At 39.7% G+C, this 17,904-nt stretch overlaps 1 pseudogene; it reads left to right on the forward strand.

Annotated features, from left to right (window-relative positions):
* The window catches only part of LOC117321689, a 51,504-nt pseudogene that overhangs the window by 14,589 nt on the left and 19,011 nt on the right, over window positions 1-17,904 (forward strand).

Below are 17,904 nucleotides of genomic sequence, written 5' to 3' on the forward strand. Positions count from 1 at the left end.
ACGGGTCTGTACTCCCGGGTTTGGGTGTCCTAACGGGGTGTAAATGTGGATACTTGACTTGTGTTTTACTATTCCTTTACAGGTATTGTTGGACTTAACAACATCAAAGCCAATGACTACTGCAATGTCATTTTACAGGTGAGTACTTTTCACCCTTGGTTCCATCAAGAATTACTATAATTGCTGATAGTGCACTGATTGTCATAAATAGCATTGGAGATATAGTTCTAACCAGGTATACACAGTAGAATAGGTTATAGCATGATTTTAAATGAAATTATACTGTGGTATTAAATTTAAGATAATAATGGAAAGGAATAACAACTGAGATTAAATGTTTTATGTTCGACATAAACAACAACAGTAATGGCGTCACTAGTAATTAAATGTCATATCATCTAATATCACTGCTAACTCTTTATAATCATTGGTACAGAAACCAGTGTATATTTCTGTATTACAGTTTCCATCATTATACTCTTCCTCCAAGTTAAATCTTTGATTCCCCGGGCCTTTTTAGTTTTGGGTATATGTTCATGTATTACTTTGGGCATTTCCTTTTTCTTGGTGCGGTGGCCGATTGGTTAATTTTCCCCAAACATTTTATCATTTCCCCTCCCCCTTTTGGGGTTTGGGCGAGTTTGAAACATACATGGGGCATTTTGCCAGGTACTGACCATAGGTCGTGGTTTTTCTCTGGGGTTTTCCAGCTTTTTTTTCATCCCCCCCAACCCGGGCCCCACGCCCTTTTAATTTCCCCTGGCTATAATGGATTAAAACAAAACCCCCCAAACAAAAACCAAGGGGCTTTTCCCTTATTTTCTACAGAAAATTTCCCACACTAATCGGTGGTCCATCTGTCTTTCACTTTTTCTTTTCCTTTTGAGATTTTCCTCAGAACCGAAAACCGGGTATTTTAAAATTTTCAGTAGACGGTTTGGATGACTAATCTTAAACCTTTTTTTTCTCATCTCCGGGCCTCCCCCAAATTATCCCCCCAAGGAACTACTTCCTTCGGGGAGAAACTACAAAAAAAATAAAGGGGCCAAACCCTGGTGCCCAAAATTTTTCCTTATCGTTCAGCTTTTTTGGGGGAAAACTAATCCAAAAATTGGGGGAACCCCACGAATTTTTCAAGGCTCGTCGTCCCCCCCAAATTTTGGGGCAGCCCTGTAGTCTTGTGTAGAAAGAAGAATTTTCAGCCCCAAAAGGGGAAAAGGGGTCGGAAAAGGGTTTCTTTAGATCATTCGGGTATATGTAAAGGATTTTGCTGCCCTTTCCTTTCTTTTTTTTTCCCAAAAATTTAGGGGTTGCTAGGGAAACCGGTCACTATATGGCAGCTATGGTAACCAGTCACTTAAACATGTTTTCCACGGGAAAATTTTGTTCTGCAAAACTCTAAAAAGTTCCCAAATTTCAAAAAAACTTTACACTAATAAGGTCAGGGTTTTTTTTTTTTTGTCAAAACATGGGGTTATGGAAAAGGGCCCACAATACCCCAGTTTCCCAAAAAAGATTTAAAATCCCTTTCCTTTTTGGCCCATTTTTTTTCTCTTTGGTCAATGTTGTAATAAAAAAACATGAAATTTTGGGAAAATTAGATTTTTTCCCAAAAAAATCCCATGGCCCCCAAAACCACCTCTGTTTGGGGTAAAAATTCAGTTTGCCCTGATTTTGATCAAATTTGGTATTTTAGGGTTTGGGAAATTTTCCAAAACACACCATATAGGTTTTTTTGGGCTTTGAAAATCATGCGGGAAAAAATTTTTGCCTTTTTAAATAACCCGCCCCCGGAATTTCTGTATTTTGCAAATAACGAGAGCTTTATTTTTTTAGTCACCCTTTTGGCTTACAGTTCTGGTTTTTTACGGAAATTCATTATCCCCCTTTTAATAAAAAAAGGGAAATGACAAAGTTTGAAAACCGAAAATTTTTTGGGGGCAATGTGGCCCTTTTGTTTGGTTTTTTAAATTTTCCTTGACATTTTGGGTTTAAAGCTGTTGTCCTGTGTTAAATCGTTCGGGGAAAAATTTTTTTTCCCCTTTAAAAATACTGCCCCCCCAAAAAACCAAAAGGGCCTAAAATCATAAATTTTTTGGCGGGTAGGTTTTGTTTTTAAACCCATCCAACAAGTTTTTAAAAAAAATTGCCCTTGCCCCCCTTTTCCAAAGCCCCTAAGAAAATTTTTTGTTAAAAGCCAATTTTTTTCGGGTTTAACCAAATTCCTAGAACAAAATTTGTGGTATTTTTTCTGGAATGATCCCCAAAGGTTGTTAGTTCCATTAAATGGGTATAAATTTCCCTTTTTTCACCATTATATACATTGTCAAAGGGTAAAATTTTTTCGAAATCGATGCAAATTAAAGGGGTTTTTGAAATTTTTTCCCCCCATAAAAGGGTAAATTTTTTAATTTGGCAAATGGGCCCTTTTTCGTATTTCACCCGTATCTCATTTATCCCTCCTAGGACACCCCCATCTAAAATGACAAACACCTTATTTGATTAACCCGGAAAAATATAGATCCCCTTAAACTTTTTTTTGATAGTGTAATAAAATTGGCGGGTAAAAAATGTCGGGTTTGGGGGTTTGAAAACAGTCTGACTAAAACCACTTTACTGTATAACGACAGGGACTCATTGGTTTTTCATGCCCCTGGTTCCTCAATGCCCTACATTGGGGCCCGGGAAGGGCACGAACTCCCAGCACTTTGTCAAAAAGACTTTCCCCGTGGCAAATGAAGTCTAAAAAAACCCCCCAAAATTTGGCGCCTGTAAATTTTTTAATGTTAAATGATAGTTTAAATACAATATTTACCCAGCTTCAAAAACAATATTCTCCACTTAAATAAAATATAACTCCAGATTCAATAAATTTTATTTTCCCCCCAATTCAATCCCAATATTACCCCGACCCAATAAAAATTTCTCCAGCTTCATACAATTTTACTCCAGCTTAAAATACAATATTCCTCCTTTTTAAATCCCAAAAATTAAACTCCAGATTCAATAAAATATTACTAAAACACTTTCAATACAATATTACCCCCAAAGTTTCCAAAAAGATTACCCCAAATTTTCAATATAATATTACTCCACTTCAATAAAAAATTTACTCCACACTTAAATACAATTTACTTTACTCCCCAGCTTCAATACAATTTATTAAAAATAAAATGATTTTTGAACTTCAGAGTCGATTCGCCCAAAAATTTTGGGGCCAAATTGTATCAACACATTTTAAAACCTGGCTACCCAAAATAAAAAACCGATAAGTAAAAACCGATGGACATTGGCACATTACAAAATTTAATTATTTTTAGTCTTTAATTTTTAACCCCCTTTCCACAAACTATTGAATGTCCCCTTAGGGGACGGGTTTTAGCGGGATTATCCCCTGTAGTTCTTCAAAATTGAAAAAAAGGGTTTTTCTGTTTTATTTAAATAAAAAAGAATTTTTGGTTTTTTTTTAGGGCGTTTGTATCAAGATACTAGTGCCCTGTAGTAGTCACGGGCGGTCTGTCAATCAGTGGGGCATAGATAAAAGTGCCCATAGTACCCACTGGCTGTCTGTCAAAAATTTTGTGCTTGAGATACAAGTGCCCTATAGTAATCCCCTGGCTTTTCCTGCCCTATCGGGTGGCGTAAAGATACAATTTGCCCTATAGTAATCACGGGCTGTCTGTCTATCATGTGCAGAGTCCCAATTGCCCTATATTTTTATCCTGGCTGTCGCCCTATCATGTCCCGTGAGATAAAAAGTCCCTATGGTAATCACTGGCTGTCTGTCTATCATTGCTAGATCCCAAGTCCCCCTATGGTTATCACGGGCTGTCTGTCTTCTTTGGTGGGGTGAATACAATTTGCCCTATATAAATCACTGGCGGGTCTGTCTTCAGTGGGGGGCGTGGATACAAGTGCCCTATGTAATCACTGGCGGTCTTCTATCAGTGTGCGTGAAAATACGAGTGCCCTATAGTAATCATTTCCCGGGTCTTTTCAGGGGTGCGTAAAGATCGAGGGGCCCTTGAAATCAAAGCTGTCGGGTCATTGTCGTGAGAAAAACGATTGGCCCTATAGTAATCACTAGCTTTTCCTTTCTTCATGTGCATAGAAAACAGTGCCCATAGAAATTTTCAGGGGCTTGTGTCTGCCCGGTTTTTTTGAGTTTACGGGGCCCTATAGTAATCATTTGGCTGTCTGTTTATCATGTGCTTTAATACAAGTGCCCATAGAATCACTGGCGCTGTCTAAAGGTGCGTGAGAAAACGAGTGCCCTATGAAATCACTGGCCTTCTGTCAGTGGTGGTAACGAGTCCCCTTAGAAAATAAACTAGTGCCCCTGTCAGTTCGTGAATCCCGAGTGCCCTATAGTAATCACTAGTTTTGTGCCCTGTCTTTTTGTCCCTGAAAAAAACAGTGCCCTATAGAATCAGGTTTCCCTGCCCTTCATGTGCGTGAATACAATGCCCTATAGTAATCACGCGGGCGGGCTTCAGTGTGCGTGAATACGAGTCCCCTATAGAAATATTTGGCCGTCTGTCATTGGCGTAAAGATACATTCCCCTAATTAAATCACTACTTTCTGTCAGTGGGCGGAGAACGATGCCCTATGAAATCACTCCTTCTTCTGTCAGTGTGCATGAGAAAACGAGGCCCTTAGTAATCACTGGCGGGTTGTCTGCAGTGGGGGTAAATTTTCGGTCCCCCCTATAGTAATCACGGGCCCTGTTTTGTCTGTCAGTGTATGAGAAAACATCCCTATATAACCCACGGTGTGTCTGTCAGTGTTTTGTGAATACGAGTCCCTAAGTAATTACTGGCTGAAATGTCTGCCGTGGTGCGTGAGTACAGTGCCCTATAGTAATCATTGCGTTTTGTCTTCAGTGGGCGTGAAAAAACGAGGGGCCCTTTAAGAAATCATTTGGCGGGCTTCTGTCAGTGGGGCGTGAAATACGAGTCCCCTATATAATCCGGGCTGTGGGGCTGCCCGGGGGGTTTTGAGATACGAGTGCCCAAAGTAATTACTGGCTGTATGTTTTCAGGGGTGAGAATACATTTCCCCTTAGAAAATCATTTACCGTCTGTCTGTCATGTGCGAAAGATACGGGGGGCCCTAGAATCACAGCTGTCTGCCGTCAGTGTCTTTTAAGATACGATGCCCTATAGTAATCCCGGCTGTCTTTTGGGCCCAGTGTGCGTGAGATACAGTCCCCTATAGTATCACTGGCTGTCTGTCTTTCAGTGTGCTTAAAAACGAGTGCCCTATATAATCACTACTGCCCCCCCTTCTGGCATGGCTTGAGATACGGTGCCCTATTTTAATCCCGGGCTTTCAGTCTGTCTGTCTGTCAGGGGTTAGAGATACGAATGCCCTAATTAATCACTGTCTGTCTGTAAAGTTTTTGCGCCCAAAATTTTTATTCTCTGTACTCCTTTTAATGTTCCCCCCCTGCCCTTTTGTGAATATCATTTTAAATTGTTTCTGTTGTTTTTTAAATAAAAGTGAGAAAAGAAATTTTAAACAAACCGAAAATAAAATTACAGGAAATTTTATTTTATAAAATTTCACGTAAATCAATTTTATTATAATAATTGGGGCAAAACAGAAAGACTCTTTATTCCCAGTGGAAAAAGGGGCAGTATCTATCCAAAAATTAAAATTGTTTTTTTTTAACTTAATTTTCTTTGTATTGAGCAACTCCAAAGGATAAAAATCTGAAAAACGATTTGTTTTTATCCTGTATCTTAAGGTCCCCTTCGTCATCCAGCTGGCCGACCCCGCTGCCCGGTAAAATTCCCCCCCGGGACCTTTCGGGGCAACGAAAATTTTAAAAAAAAACTTCTTCTCAAAAACCATAGGCCCGAGACCTGCATTGGTCCTGACCCATGCGGGGTGAAAAACAAACCAATTTTTCAAATAAATTAATTAAACCTAATTTTCTTCTCAAAAACCAAAGGGTTCGGGGTACTTGTTTTGGGTTTTTTCCCCCGGGGAAAGCAGATGGGGTAAAGGGCCCTACCAATTTTGTTCAAATGAATGACCTTAGCCTACATTCCATCACAAGGGGTAAAAAGGGGCAAAAATTTTAAAACCTCTTTCATTAAGCGGGGGCAAAGGGAGGATAATGGGTCGGTAGTATGCTTGGCTAAAGGGGCTACCGGGGTTTTTTTAAAATAGTGTCCTTGACCTAGGTTAAAGGACTTCTCTAAAAACCCAAAGGGGCCCAAAGGGAAAATTTGGGTTTTTAATCTGTACGTGTTTGGGGAAAAGGGGGCAACCAATTTGGGGAAAATGAATGCCTTTATTCCGGAAAAAGGGGTGCCCAAAGGCTAAAATTTTCTAAACTATTTTTCTCAAAATTTAATGGCCCAGTGACTTAAATATGGTCTGACCCTGCTGGGTTGAATGACCAAACCCCTACTTAAAGGGAAAAAGGGTAAAACTCAAAAGTCTTTAAAAAACAATGATTTTCTCAATGGGCCAAAAGACGGGCGACTTGAACTTGACCAAAATTTGTTTTGGAAAAAAGGACTAGAAACTTTGCAACAAAATTAAACCTTTAACCAACCTGACATTTGAAAAAAAGCTTTATTTAAAGTTAGTACTGCAAAAATGACCTTGACTGAATGACCAAATTTTGCTATAAAATCGGGGTTTTTTTATTTCACCCCCTTGGGGTTTTTTTTTGCTTAATTACTTTGCTGTATTCTATGTTTGTATACAAGACCTTTTTGGGAGACCCCTGGCTTTTTTCCCTGTGCCCTTTCCACCCCCCTTTCCCCTGTACCCTGATGTTTTTCGAGAGAACATCACCCACGGGTCCCCTTTTCCACTTCCCTCGCTAAATTTAATGGAAATCAAAAAAAGGGAGTAAAAAAACCCCAAAGATTCACACTTTAAAGGTTTGAGTTGACAGGGCCCCCTCCCCCCCCATTTGTTATTCAAGGAAATGAAAACTTAATTACACAACCAGTTCTTTTGGAAACATTAAACATGGAAATTATTACATGAGACAATGTTTGATTGACTGGGAAATTTTTAAACATTAGACAATTTTATTGAAAAGGGTAATGTATTACATGTAGACAGTGTTATGATTACAGGAAATTTAAATTACATGTAACAATTTTATGATTGACATGGTAATGTTTTAAAATGTAGACAATTTATGATTGACATGGTAATGTATTACTGAATGTTATGATTGACAGGTAATATTAAAAATGTAAATTTATGATTGACATTTTAATGTTTTACTTAGACGTTTTATGATTGACAGGGTAATGTTTTTACATGAAAGCCCAATTTTAAATGATTGACATGGTAATGTATTACATGAAAACCCCAATTTTGGTTTGATTGCCAGGGTAATGTTTTAAACCTGTAACAAGGTTATATTGCCCGGGGTAAGGGTATTACAGGTAACGATGTCATGATTGACTTTGGTAATGTTTAAAATTTAGACATGTTAAAATTGAAAATGGTAATGTTTTAAACATGAAACCGGGCCTATTTTGACATGGAAATTTATTACATGAAATTTTTTTAAATGTTTTAAACATGGTAATGTATTCCCGTGACAATTTATGATTGACATGGAAATGAAATTAAAACATGTAGCAATTTTATGATTGACATTTTAATTTTTTTTTACATGTAGAAAATCTTGATTCCCTGGTTGTATTACATGTAAAACAATGTTTGAGGAAAATGGTAATGTATTACCTTTAGAAAATGTTATGATTGCATGGAATGTTTTACAGGAAACAATGTTTGATTGACAGGGTAATTTATTAAAATGTAAAAAATGTTATGTTTTGACATGGTAATGTTTAACATGAAAGACGATGTTTGTTGACGGTTATGTTTTAAATTTGAAAATTTGTTTTGACGGTAAGGTTTTACCTGTAGAAAAATGTTATGATTGAAAAGGTTTGTATTCATTGCCCAATTTTTATGATTGACAATGGTAAATGTTTCCATGTAGACAATGTTATGATTGACATGGTAATGTTTTACATGTAAAACAATGTTATGATTGAATTTGGAATGTTTACATGTAGAAGGGAGGTTTGATTGGGGGGAATTATTCCCTGTAGAAAATTTTATGTTTGCCCGGGTAATTATTACATTTAAAAATTTTATATTGACGGGTAAGTTTCCCTGTGACAATTTTATGTTTTGACAGGGTTTAATGTATTCCGGTAAATTTATGATTGACTTGGAAATGTTTTACAGGTCCCCCAATGTTATAAATTGACAGGGTAATGTTTACATTAGACTTTTTTTTGATTAAAACGCGGTTTTTATTACATGTAACGATGTTATGATTGACATGGAAATGTATTACATGTCCCCAATGTTATTTTTGCCCTGGTAATGTTTACTGAAGACGTTTTTTATAAATTGCATGGTAATGTATTACTGTAAAAATGTTAGGTTTGGACAGGGAAATTTATTCCCTTTAGCCCTTTCTTTTATTGACATGGTAAATTACATGTAGAAAATTTCTTCTGTTTTTAAATTCATTAGATTTCAGTATTTAAAAAAAAAAAACCCTAAAAAATAAAACACAGGGGGGTTTGTGCTTACGACTCTTTTCATTTTTTTTTTTTAATTATCCCTTTTGGCCAGCTCTAAGGGGCATATTATTTAAACTGCCTGATCACAAAAAAATTATAACTAAAAAAATTTTCTTGTAATTTTAAAGTTCTACAGTTTTGGTTTTTATATTTTTGCAGAGATTCAAAAAAAATTTTTTCATTCAAGAAAGAATAGAACAATTGTAAACCCTTCCCTATCAAGAAATTATTACCTCCGGCTTTAAAACCCCCGTCATTTGATTACTGGGATACACCGTTTTTTCAGTCAAAAACCCAAAAATTTAAACTGATGATAGTTTTTTACCCATTCTTTTTGATAATTTTGGGGTAACCCCGTTCCCCCCCCTTTCAAATTTTTAGAGGGTTGGGGTTTGATTTTACTTTAAAAACCAGCATTCTGTTCCCTTGGGCATTGACCGGTTTTATTTTGGCCTGTGTGAATGATAAAGACTGTACATTATAACCTTTTTTTTGGGGAGTGGACACTTACATCAAACCTTTTACCCCCAATAGGTTTGGGGGGATACAAAATTAAAATCAAGCCTTTTTACCCCACAATAAGTTGGGGAATACACTTACTGAAGGGCCCCCTCCCACAAGAGTTGGGGAATACCTTACATCAAGCCCCTTTTTTCCCCCCCAATAAGTTGGGGGGGAAAAACACTTACACAAGCCTTCTAACCCCCAATAGAGTTGGGGAGATACCTTACATCAAGCCTCCTACCCCCCATAAGTTGGGGAGATAACTTACAAACAAGCCTTTCTACCCCAATGAGTTTTTGGGGGAAAACCTTTCAAATAAGCCCTACCCCCCCCAAAGAGTTGGGGAGATCACTTACGGGAAACCCCCCTACCCCACAAAAGAGTTTGGGGAGATACACTTCCTCAGCCTGCCCCACAATAAGGGTTTGGGGGGTACCTTACCCAGCCTTCTAACCCCCCAATAATTTTGGGGGAAAACACTTACATTTAAGCCTCCCACCCCCAAAAGAGTTGGGGAGATACACTTTCATCAACCTTTTCCCCCAATAGAGTTGGAGAGTTTCACTGGAGTCATGTCCCCACGCCGACCTCCTGTTCTAGAAAAAGGTTTTTTTTTTTTTTAAAAATGGGAAAAAACTGTCTTTAAAAAAAATTTTTGGGAAAAGATTTCAGTTTGTCCCTTTCCCATGGAACATGAAATTTTGTTTGAGGATTAAACTAATGGCTAAAGACTTTTTGGGTTTTGGTCAGTTTTGTTTTAAAAATTTTATCCTAAATTTTATTTTTTTACAGACAAAGGGGCTTGGCTCGTAACTTTTCTAACATAACATGGTAATTTTTTAGGGAAAATTCTGATGATTTTCCCCCAAAATCTAAAGTTTTTCCCCGTAATTCTTAAAACTTGGGAGATGCCGGGTTAACAATTTTTCCCGGAAACTTGCTAATGTATTATTACTTGATGTTACACTTTCAGAAAAATAGACTTTGGCGACCTTTTGTTTTCCTGAGACCCCAGCTTTACCAAAAAAAACCTATGATCTTATGGCCAACTTGTCCACGACGGGGGCCAAAATCCCGGAGGCACATACAGATTCAAAGTCATACATAAGGGAGGTCAATCTGCAGTAAACTGTCCAAGTTAAAACCCTTTTAACCTCCCCTCCTTCAAAAGTAACCATTCTAAGCTCCCCAACTGTCCAAGGGATTTATTCTAAAAGCCTTCCCCCCTCAACTTTCCAAGGGAACCATTCAACGCTCTCTCAACGTCAAATTTTAACCATTCCCAAGCCTTTAACTTCCCAAAGGGAACCCTTCTAAGCTCTCACTTCCAAGGTAACCATTTCCAAGCTCTCTCAACTGTCAAATGTAAACCCTTTTAATTCTCTCAAATGTCCAAGGTATCATTCAATGCTCTTCAACGTCCCAAAGTAACCCTTCTAACCCCTCTCCCCAATGTCAAATGTAACCATTTTTAAAGCTCTCAACTGTCGGGTAGGGAACCCTTCTAAAAGCTCTCAAAATGTCGCTAGGGACCCTTCTAATGCCTCAATTGTTCAAGGGACCATTCTCATGGGTCCACTGTCCCAAGGGAGCCATCTAACGCCCCTCAAACCTCAACTGTCCAAATTTCCATTTTAAAAGCTCTCAAATGTTTTTAAGGTAGCCCTTTTTAATCTCTCAAATGTCCAAAAGGGAGCCATTTAATGCCTCAACTGTTCAGGGGCCTTCTAAGCCTCAACTGTCCAAGGGGGCCTTCTAATGCCCCTCAACTTCCAAGGGAGCCATTCTAAAACTTAAAATTTTACTGTCCCAAGGTAACCATTCTAAGCTCCCCAAAGTTTCAAAGGGACCATTCTAAAAGCTCCAACTTCCAATTTCCATTCTAAAGCTCTCAACTGTCCAAGGGAAACCCTTCTAATGCTCTCCCCAAATTTCAAAGGGAAACCATTCCAATTCTCTCAAAATGTCCAAGGGAACCATTCTAATCTCTCAACTGTCCAAGGTAGCCATTCAATTCTCTCAAATTCCCAAAAATAACCATTTTAATGCCTCAACTGTCCAAGGTTAACCCCTTCCCCATTTTCCCCCCCCCAACTGTCCAAGTAGCCAAATTTTAATGCTCTCACTGTCCAATGTAACCCTTTTAAAGCTCTCAAATGTCCCCCCAAAGGGCCCATTTTTTAATGCTCTCAACCCGTTCAATTTAACCCTTCCAATGCTCTCAACCTTTTTAAAATGGGCCCTTTCCCAAAGCTCTCAAATGTCCAAAAATAACTATTTTAATGCCTCAAAATGTTTTTAAGAAAAAGCCTTCTAAAGGGTCCAAAAATTTCCCGGGGAACCATTCCAAAGCTCTCAACTGTCCAAGATAAACCATTTTCCCCCGCCTCAAATTCCAAGATACCATTTTTAAGCTCTCAAATTCCAGGAGCCATTCTTCTCTTCCCCTTTAAATGCCCAAAGGGAGCCATTCAAAAGCCCAACTGCCAAAAGGGAAACCATTCTAAAAAGCTTCTTCCCCAACTTCCCCCAAAGGGACCATTCCCCAAAGCTCTCAAAGTCCCAGTAGCCCCCTTTTCTAATGCTCTCGACTGTTCCCGGTAGCCATTTTTAAAGGGTCCACTGTTCAAGGTACCTTCTAAAGGGGTCCTCAAAATGTTTCCCGGGAAACCCTTTTCCCAAGTCTCCAAAATGTTCAAGGAAACCCTTTTAAAAGCTCTCAAACTGTCCCTAGGGAACAATTCTAATGCTCTCAACACTGTCCAAAGGGAGCCTTTTAATGCTCTCAAAATGTCCAAATCCATTCCCAAAGCTCCAACTGTCCCCAAGGGGCCATTCCAAAGCCTCCCAAATGTCCCCAAATTTGCCATTCCAATCCTCTCAACTGTCCAAAGGGAACCCTTCAATGCTCTCAACTGTCCTAGTAAACCCTTCCAATGCCTCAAATGTCCCAAAGGGAACCCTTCTAAAAGCTCTCAACTTGGGCCCAAAGGGACCTTCTAAAGGGTCTCACTGTCCAAGGTAGCCATTCCAATGCTCTCAACTGTCCCAAGGTAACCCTTTTAATGCTCCAACTGTCCCCAGGTAAACCCTTTTCCCAAACCTCAAAAATGTCCAAGGGAGCCATTCCAATGCTCCCCCAAATGTACAGTAAAGTCATTGTGTCAAACACGGGTTTAATCCGATACTGATTTTAGTCGAAAGTTGTTTGGTTTCCCCAATTTTTTTTCCTTTCCCTTTTCTTTGTAAATTAAAAACCCGGGTGATTTTAACCCTGTTTAAACCAATACTGCCAATTTTTTGAATTATTTTTTGGGGCCCTCCCTTCTTATTTTACCAAAATTTCCATTTTTTTGTTGACACGAAGGGCAACATGCTGTCTCAGGTATATTTACTGAAACCCCGGCCTGATTTGCCGATGGGGACCCATCACCTTAACGGTTTTTAAACCCCCAAAACCTTGGTTTGTTTCTTTCGTCGTCCCAACATCAAACCCTTGCTTATACTGGTGCGCAAAGGGGAAATAAAAAGTTGGGGTGAATAAGAATAAAATGTAAAACATTTTCATCTACAAAAAATAACACATTACTAAAGGGGTTCTGTTTACTGTTTTGACATCATGGGTGCCCAACAATAGGGAAAGGAAAAAAAAAAAAAACGATAATTATATCTCCTAAACATGCCCTTTAAAAAGTGGAACCCCTATAAAACCCAACATGCCCGGGGCATGATTTTGTTCGCTTTCCGAGGGTTCGGTTTTTGGGGAATTGATCGAAAAAAAGACCGGTCAATTCCGGGATAATTTAAATTTTCCGGGGCGATGTTTTTTTTGAACGTACCCAATTCAAACCGGCCCTATTTTTTTTTGACGTAATAATTTGGTTTGTCTGAATAATATGAATTTAGGAAAATTAATTAAAGTATATTTGCAGATTTATAAGAAAAACCAAAAAACCCCTTAAATGTTTTTAAACCCGTAATTTTGGGACATTACAACTGCCCCTTTAAAGATCACCTACATTTTGTAAAATCGTTGGGAAGCTTTTGCCTGTGGATGGGGGCCCATAAAGGAATATTTTAAAAAATCGAATAATAGGGAAAAGGGGTAAGATTTTTTGTGTCAATTTAATTACATTGATCAGTTATCGGGGCCTATTTCCCCAAAATCGGATTTTTCCCAAACCCCCTTTGTGCCCCATTTAAAATTAAAGCAAAAATCCCCCGAAACGGGCTCCCCGCTTACTTGCATTTAGAAGATAAACAAACTGCCCCCCAAAAAGTGTGACCTTGTTTTTAAAAATTGGTTTTGTTAATTATACACTAGGCCCCCCCTTTATAATTTCCCCTTGGGGTATACATCTTGTTATTGGATCCCCGTACAAAATCCCTTATGTATACGAGGTCCCCCAGACCAAAGGGTTCAACCCCAATCCCGCACAGGTTTTGTTTTCACCGGGGGTTTGGGTGGCCTGACCCCCGTTTAAACATCCTCAGGTAAAGGGCCCGGTTTTCCCTAAGTAATTTTTTTGGGATAATTTTAAAAACAAAAGGGGCCCCAAAAACGTCCGGTGTTCGGAATTTCCCGGGATCGGGATTTGGGAAATTTTTTAAAACGGGAATAAAGAAGGACCAAATTTCCTACAAAACCCTTCGTTTGTATTTAGGGTTTCGGGTTTTAGAAAGGTTTTGGTTTTTCGGAAATTGCACTGTACTTGTCTGTCCAAAATTTTTTTTTATAATTCCCGAATTCTGAAAACCAAGGGGTAATGGGAAAAATAATATTCTTTGGGTTAAATTTTTTTCTACAATCCCTTTTTGGGGAAAAATCAGGAGCCAATAAAAACTGGGGCCCCAGGGCCTTTCACCTTTTTAAAAAAATCTGCCATTTTATCAAATTTTCCTGAAATTTTATTTTTTCAAAAATTGTTTAATTGTGAACAATATTGGGAAAATTTAAAAAAAATAAAGATTTCAATAAACCCGTATAATTTTCTTTAAAATATGTATTGTTTTCATAGAATTTATACGGGAATGTGTACTCCCATCATGTGTAAATTTACTGTCTTTGGCAAAATAATTTTATCCCTGTATTTTGTTTTGATCTGTAGCCGTGCCTGTATTGTTAATTTTAAAAAAACCAAAAATTGTTATCCCGTAAAAATTTATTTTTTGCTTCATTTATGGGTTTTTTTTCTAATATTTTTTCAAGCCTTTTAGTCTTATTCACATACAGCGGAAAAAATACTCGGGTATTTTTTTCTCTGTAACACACGGGCATTAATATTTTGCTCGGGTCCCGTTGACTTCGACTTTTTCCGAGTTTTACTGTATATACTTTGGGGAATTTGTGATGGGCCATTTTGAGTTTTTAATTTGGGCCTTTTTGTTTTGTTCAGGGCTTGGGGAAAAGGAAAGAATTCAAATCCCTTTTAAAAATCCCGCCTCAATGATTCCCTGTCAGAAAACTACATACAGGTGATGATCCGGGGTAGCCTACATTATCTAAAACAATTATTTACCCCAGCCAAATCCCTGGCAGGGGTTTTCCTTTTTAGGATTTCAGAGACCACTTTAATTTGGTCTGGTTAAAATCCCATTTTTTCCTCGGGGTTTATCAGCTGTGCCCATGGGTTTACCAGCTGAAGTTTGGGGGGGGGGGCAGCCCGTAAGGACAAAATACCTACATCACAAAAAAAAAGACCATTGCCCCGTATTTCAAAATTTAGGCCTGGTAATCAACACGTAAAGGGGTGGCAGCATCTTCCCCCATTAGTAAGTGAAAGGGAAAGGCAGGATCTTTCCTCAGTAAATATGGGGGCAACTGTTCCCCTCATAAGTGTGGGGTTTGGGAGCATCTTTCCCCATCATTAATTTTGGGATGGCGTATTGTTTCCATCGTAATGATCGGGGGCAGCTGCCCCTCAGTAAGTAACGGGAAAGGCGCATCTGTCCCATCAGTAAGTGACGGGGGGTAGTACTTTTCCCCTCAGTAAAAGTGGGTGGCGCTGTACCTCAGTAAATGATCGGGGGGCAGCTCCCGTCCCCCTCAGAATGTCGGGGGGCAATAAACTGTCCAATCAGTTTAAATGATCGGGTGGCAGCTGTCCCATCAAAAAGTGAGGGGGGGGGCACCCGTCCCATCAGTAAGTGACGGGGGGCAGTAAAATTTTCCAATTTATAAGTGATGGGGGGGCCCCTGTCCCATCATTTAAAGACGGGGTTTGGGAGCGGGCCCAAATTTGTAATGACGGGTTCAGCATCTGTCCAATCTGTAAGTGATGGGGTGGCCCTGTCCCATCGTATTTTCCCGGGGGGCCGTAAACTTCCAATCAGTAATGCTGGGGGGGCAGCTGTCCTCCGTAAGTGATGGGGGGGGGAGAAACTGTCCCATCCTTAAAATTATTGGGGGGGCAGCTGTCCCCTCAGGGAAATGAGGGGGGGCAGTATCTTTCCAATCAGAAGGATGGGTGGCAGCATCTGTTTCCCAAACGTAGTGAAGGGGGGCCCATCTGTCCCTCATAATTTCGGGTGGGGAGTATCTGTCCCCCTAGTAAATGTCGGGTGGCATTAAACTGTCCAATCATAATTTATGGGGGGGCAGTATTATCAAATCAGTAATGAGGGTTTGGGGCATCTGTTTCCCAAACAGTGGGGCTGGGGGGGGCATAAGCCCGTTTCCCTCAGTAATTTATGGGGTGGCACGTCCAACATTTAAGATGGGGGGGGACATCTTCCAATCCCGTAAATGAGGGGGGCAAGGGAATTTTTCCCTCAGTAAGTGTTTGGGTGGCAGTATCTGTCCCCTCAGTAGTGTCGGGGGGCGTAACTGTCCAAACAGTAAGTGATGGGGTGGGAGTAACTATCAAATCATTAAAATGATTGGGGTGGGACATCGTCCCCAACGGAATGGGCGGGTGGCAGTTTTCCGTCCCATCAGTAAAAGGGTGGGGTGGCAGCGTCCCATCCCGTAAGTGCCGGTGGGAGTTCTGTCCAATCATTAAATGATGGGGGGCAGAAGTTTTCCATCAGTAAATGATGGGTGGCAGCTGTCCAATCAGTAAATTTCCCGGGGGGCAGTACTGGCCCATCAGTAAGTGAGGGGGGGGCAGTATCTGTTTCCCAAACAGTAAATGTCGGGGGGGCAGTTCTGTCCCATCAGTAAATGATGGGGTGGGGTATCTGGGCCAATCAGTAAGTGTGGGGTGGCAGCTGTCCCAAACAGAAATGTGGGGGGGGAAGCTTTCCCTCCGTAATTTTTGGGTGGCAGAAGGGTGTCTCCGTTAAAAAAAAAAATGGGGTTTGGGGTATCTGTCCATCATTTAAAATTAGGGGGGCAGCCCGTCCCCCTCATTTAATGTCGGGTGGCATTTTCTTTTCCAATCATTAAGTGGGTTGGGGGGGGGGCAGATCTTCCAATCAGTAAGTGGTGGGGTGGGGATTTTGTCCCCCCATTTAAATGTCGGGTGGCATTAAAAACTGCCCCTCAATAAATGTCCCGGGGGGGCCCGAAGCGGGGCCCTCCGTAAGCCGCTGTCTCAGCTATCCTGGATGCTGTGTCATGAGATAAGAAAGGGTATCTAAAAGGTCTTCAGTAAAACCAAATTATTTTTACGATGGGGCTAAAATTTTGATATTTTTCCCCGATTTTTCCAAAAACGAGGGAAAAAATCAAAATATTAGCCCACGAGTGAAAAATATTTGGGTTTTTCTTAAGACCCCCTTAGATATTTTTTGTTTATTACATTTTTTTTCAACAAAAAAACCCCACCCCCTAGGGTAACTAAAGGGCCCACAGCGTAATTTTTTAAACAAAAAAAATAATTTCCCCTGTCCCCCGGGGGGACCATATTCGGGCTTTTTGATTGGGCAATTATTTTTTGGATTTTCTAATCCCAATTTTATTGGTCAAATCAGCAAAATGTATTTTTTCCCATGAAAAATATGATATTCTTCACTAGTGAAAAAAAATCACTTTTAAAAGAAAAGAATAATTTTTGATATTTCACGGGAAAAAAGTAATAAATTTAAATTTGTAACTACTTTAAATGAGACCTTCAAAACTTTTGTACCAAAAACCTCCCCTCCCGAACTCAACCCCTTTACTTTTTTGGGATGCTGCATATACTCATTTCACTAGAACTGGTTTTTTCTCACCTGAAAGAAGGTTTAGCTTTTTGTCATGGGGCACGTCCGCCCTTTCCCCCGTCCCTCTTTCTTCCTTTAAAATTTCTTTTAAATCGCTACTATCCAAAAATTCTTATTTGGTTTTGGGCCAAATTTGGGGCAAAACCCTCCTTGGCAGAAAAGGGGAAAAGATTTTGCATAAAATTGGGGACTCTGACCCCCCAGGGGCCAAAGGGGGGGGGCCAAATTGGGAAAAAGAGGTTTTCCTTTTATTTGCTACTAGCCAAAAATTATGAATTTGGGTTTTAAAACCCCAAATTTTGGGCAGAACATTCTTGGGGGAAGATTAAAAGATTTTGGGATAAATTTTTGGCTCGGGCCCCAAAGGGGGCCAAGGGGCGGCCCCCAAAAGGGAAATAGAGGTCATTTTTTTAAATCGCTACATCAAAAGTTTTAATGGATTTGAAAACCCTTTGGCAAAACATCCTTGGGGGAAAGGGGAAAAGATTTGCATAAAATTTCTCGACCCCCCAGGGGCCAAAAGGGGGGGGGCCCAATAGGGGGAAAAAAGGTAATTCCTTTAAATCACTACTAATTTATAAAGTTATGAAAGGGTTTAAAAAAAATTTGGGCGAAACATTCTTTGGGGGAAAGGGAAAAGTTTTGGATAAATGGGGGGGCTCTTTACCCAAA

This window comes from Pecten maximus, chromosome 1 (genome assembly GCF_902652985.1).
Source record: "Pecten maximus chromosome 1, xPecMax1.1, whole genome shotgun sequence".
In the NCBI taxonomy this organism is placed as follows: Eukaryota; Metazoa; Mollusca; class Bivalvia; order Pectinida; family Pectinidae; genus Pecten; species Pecten maximus.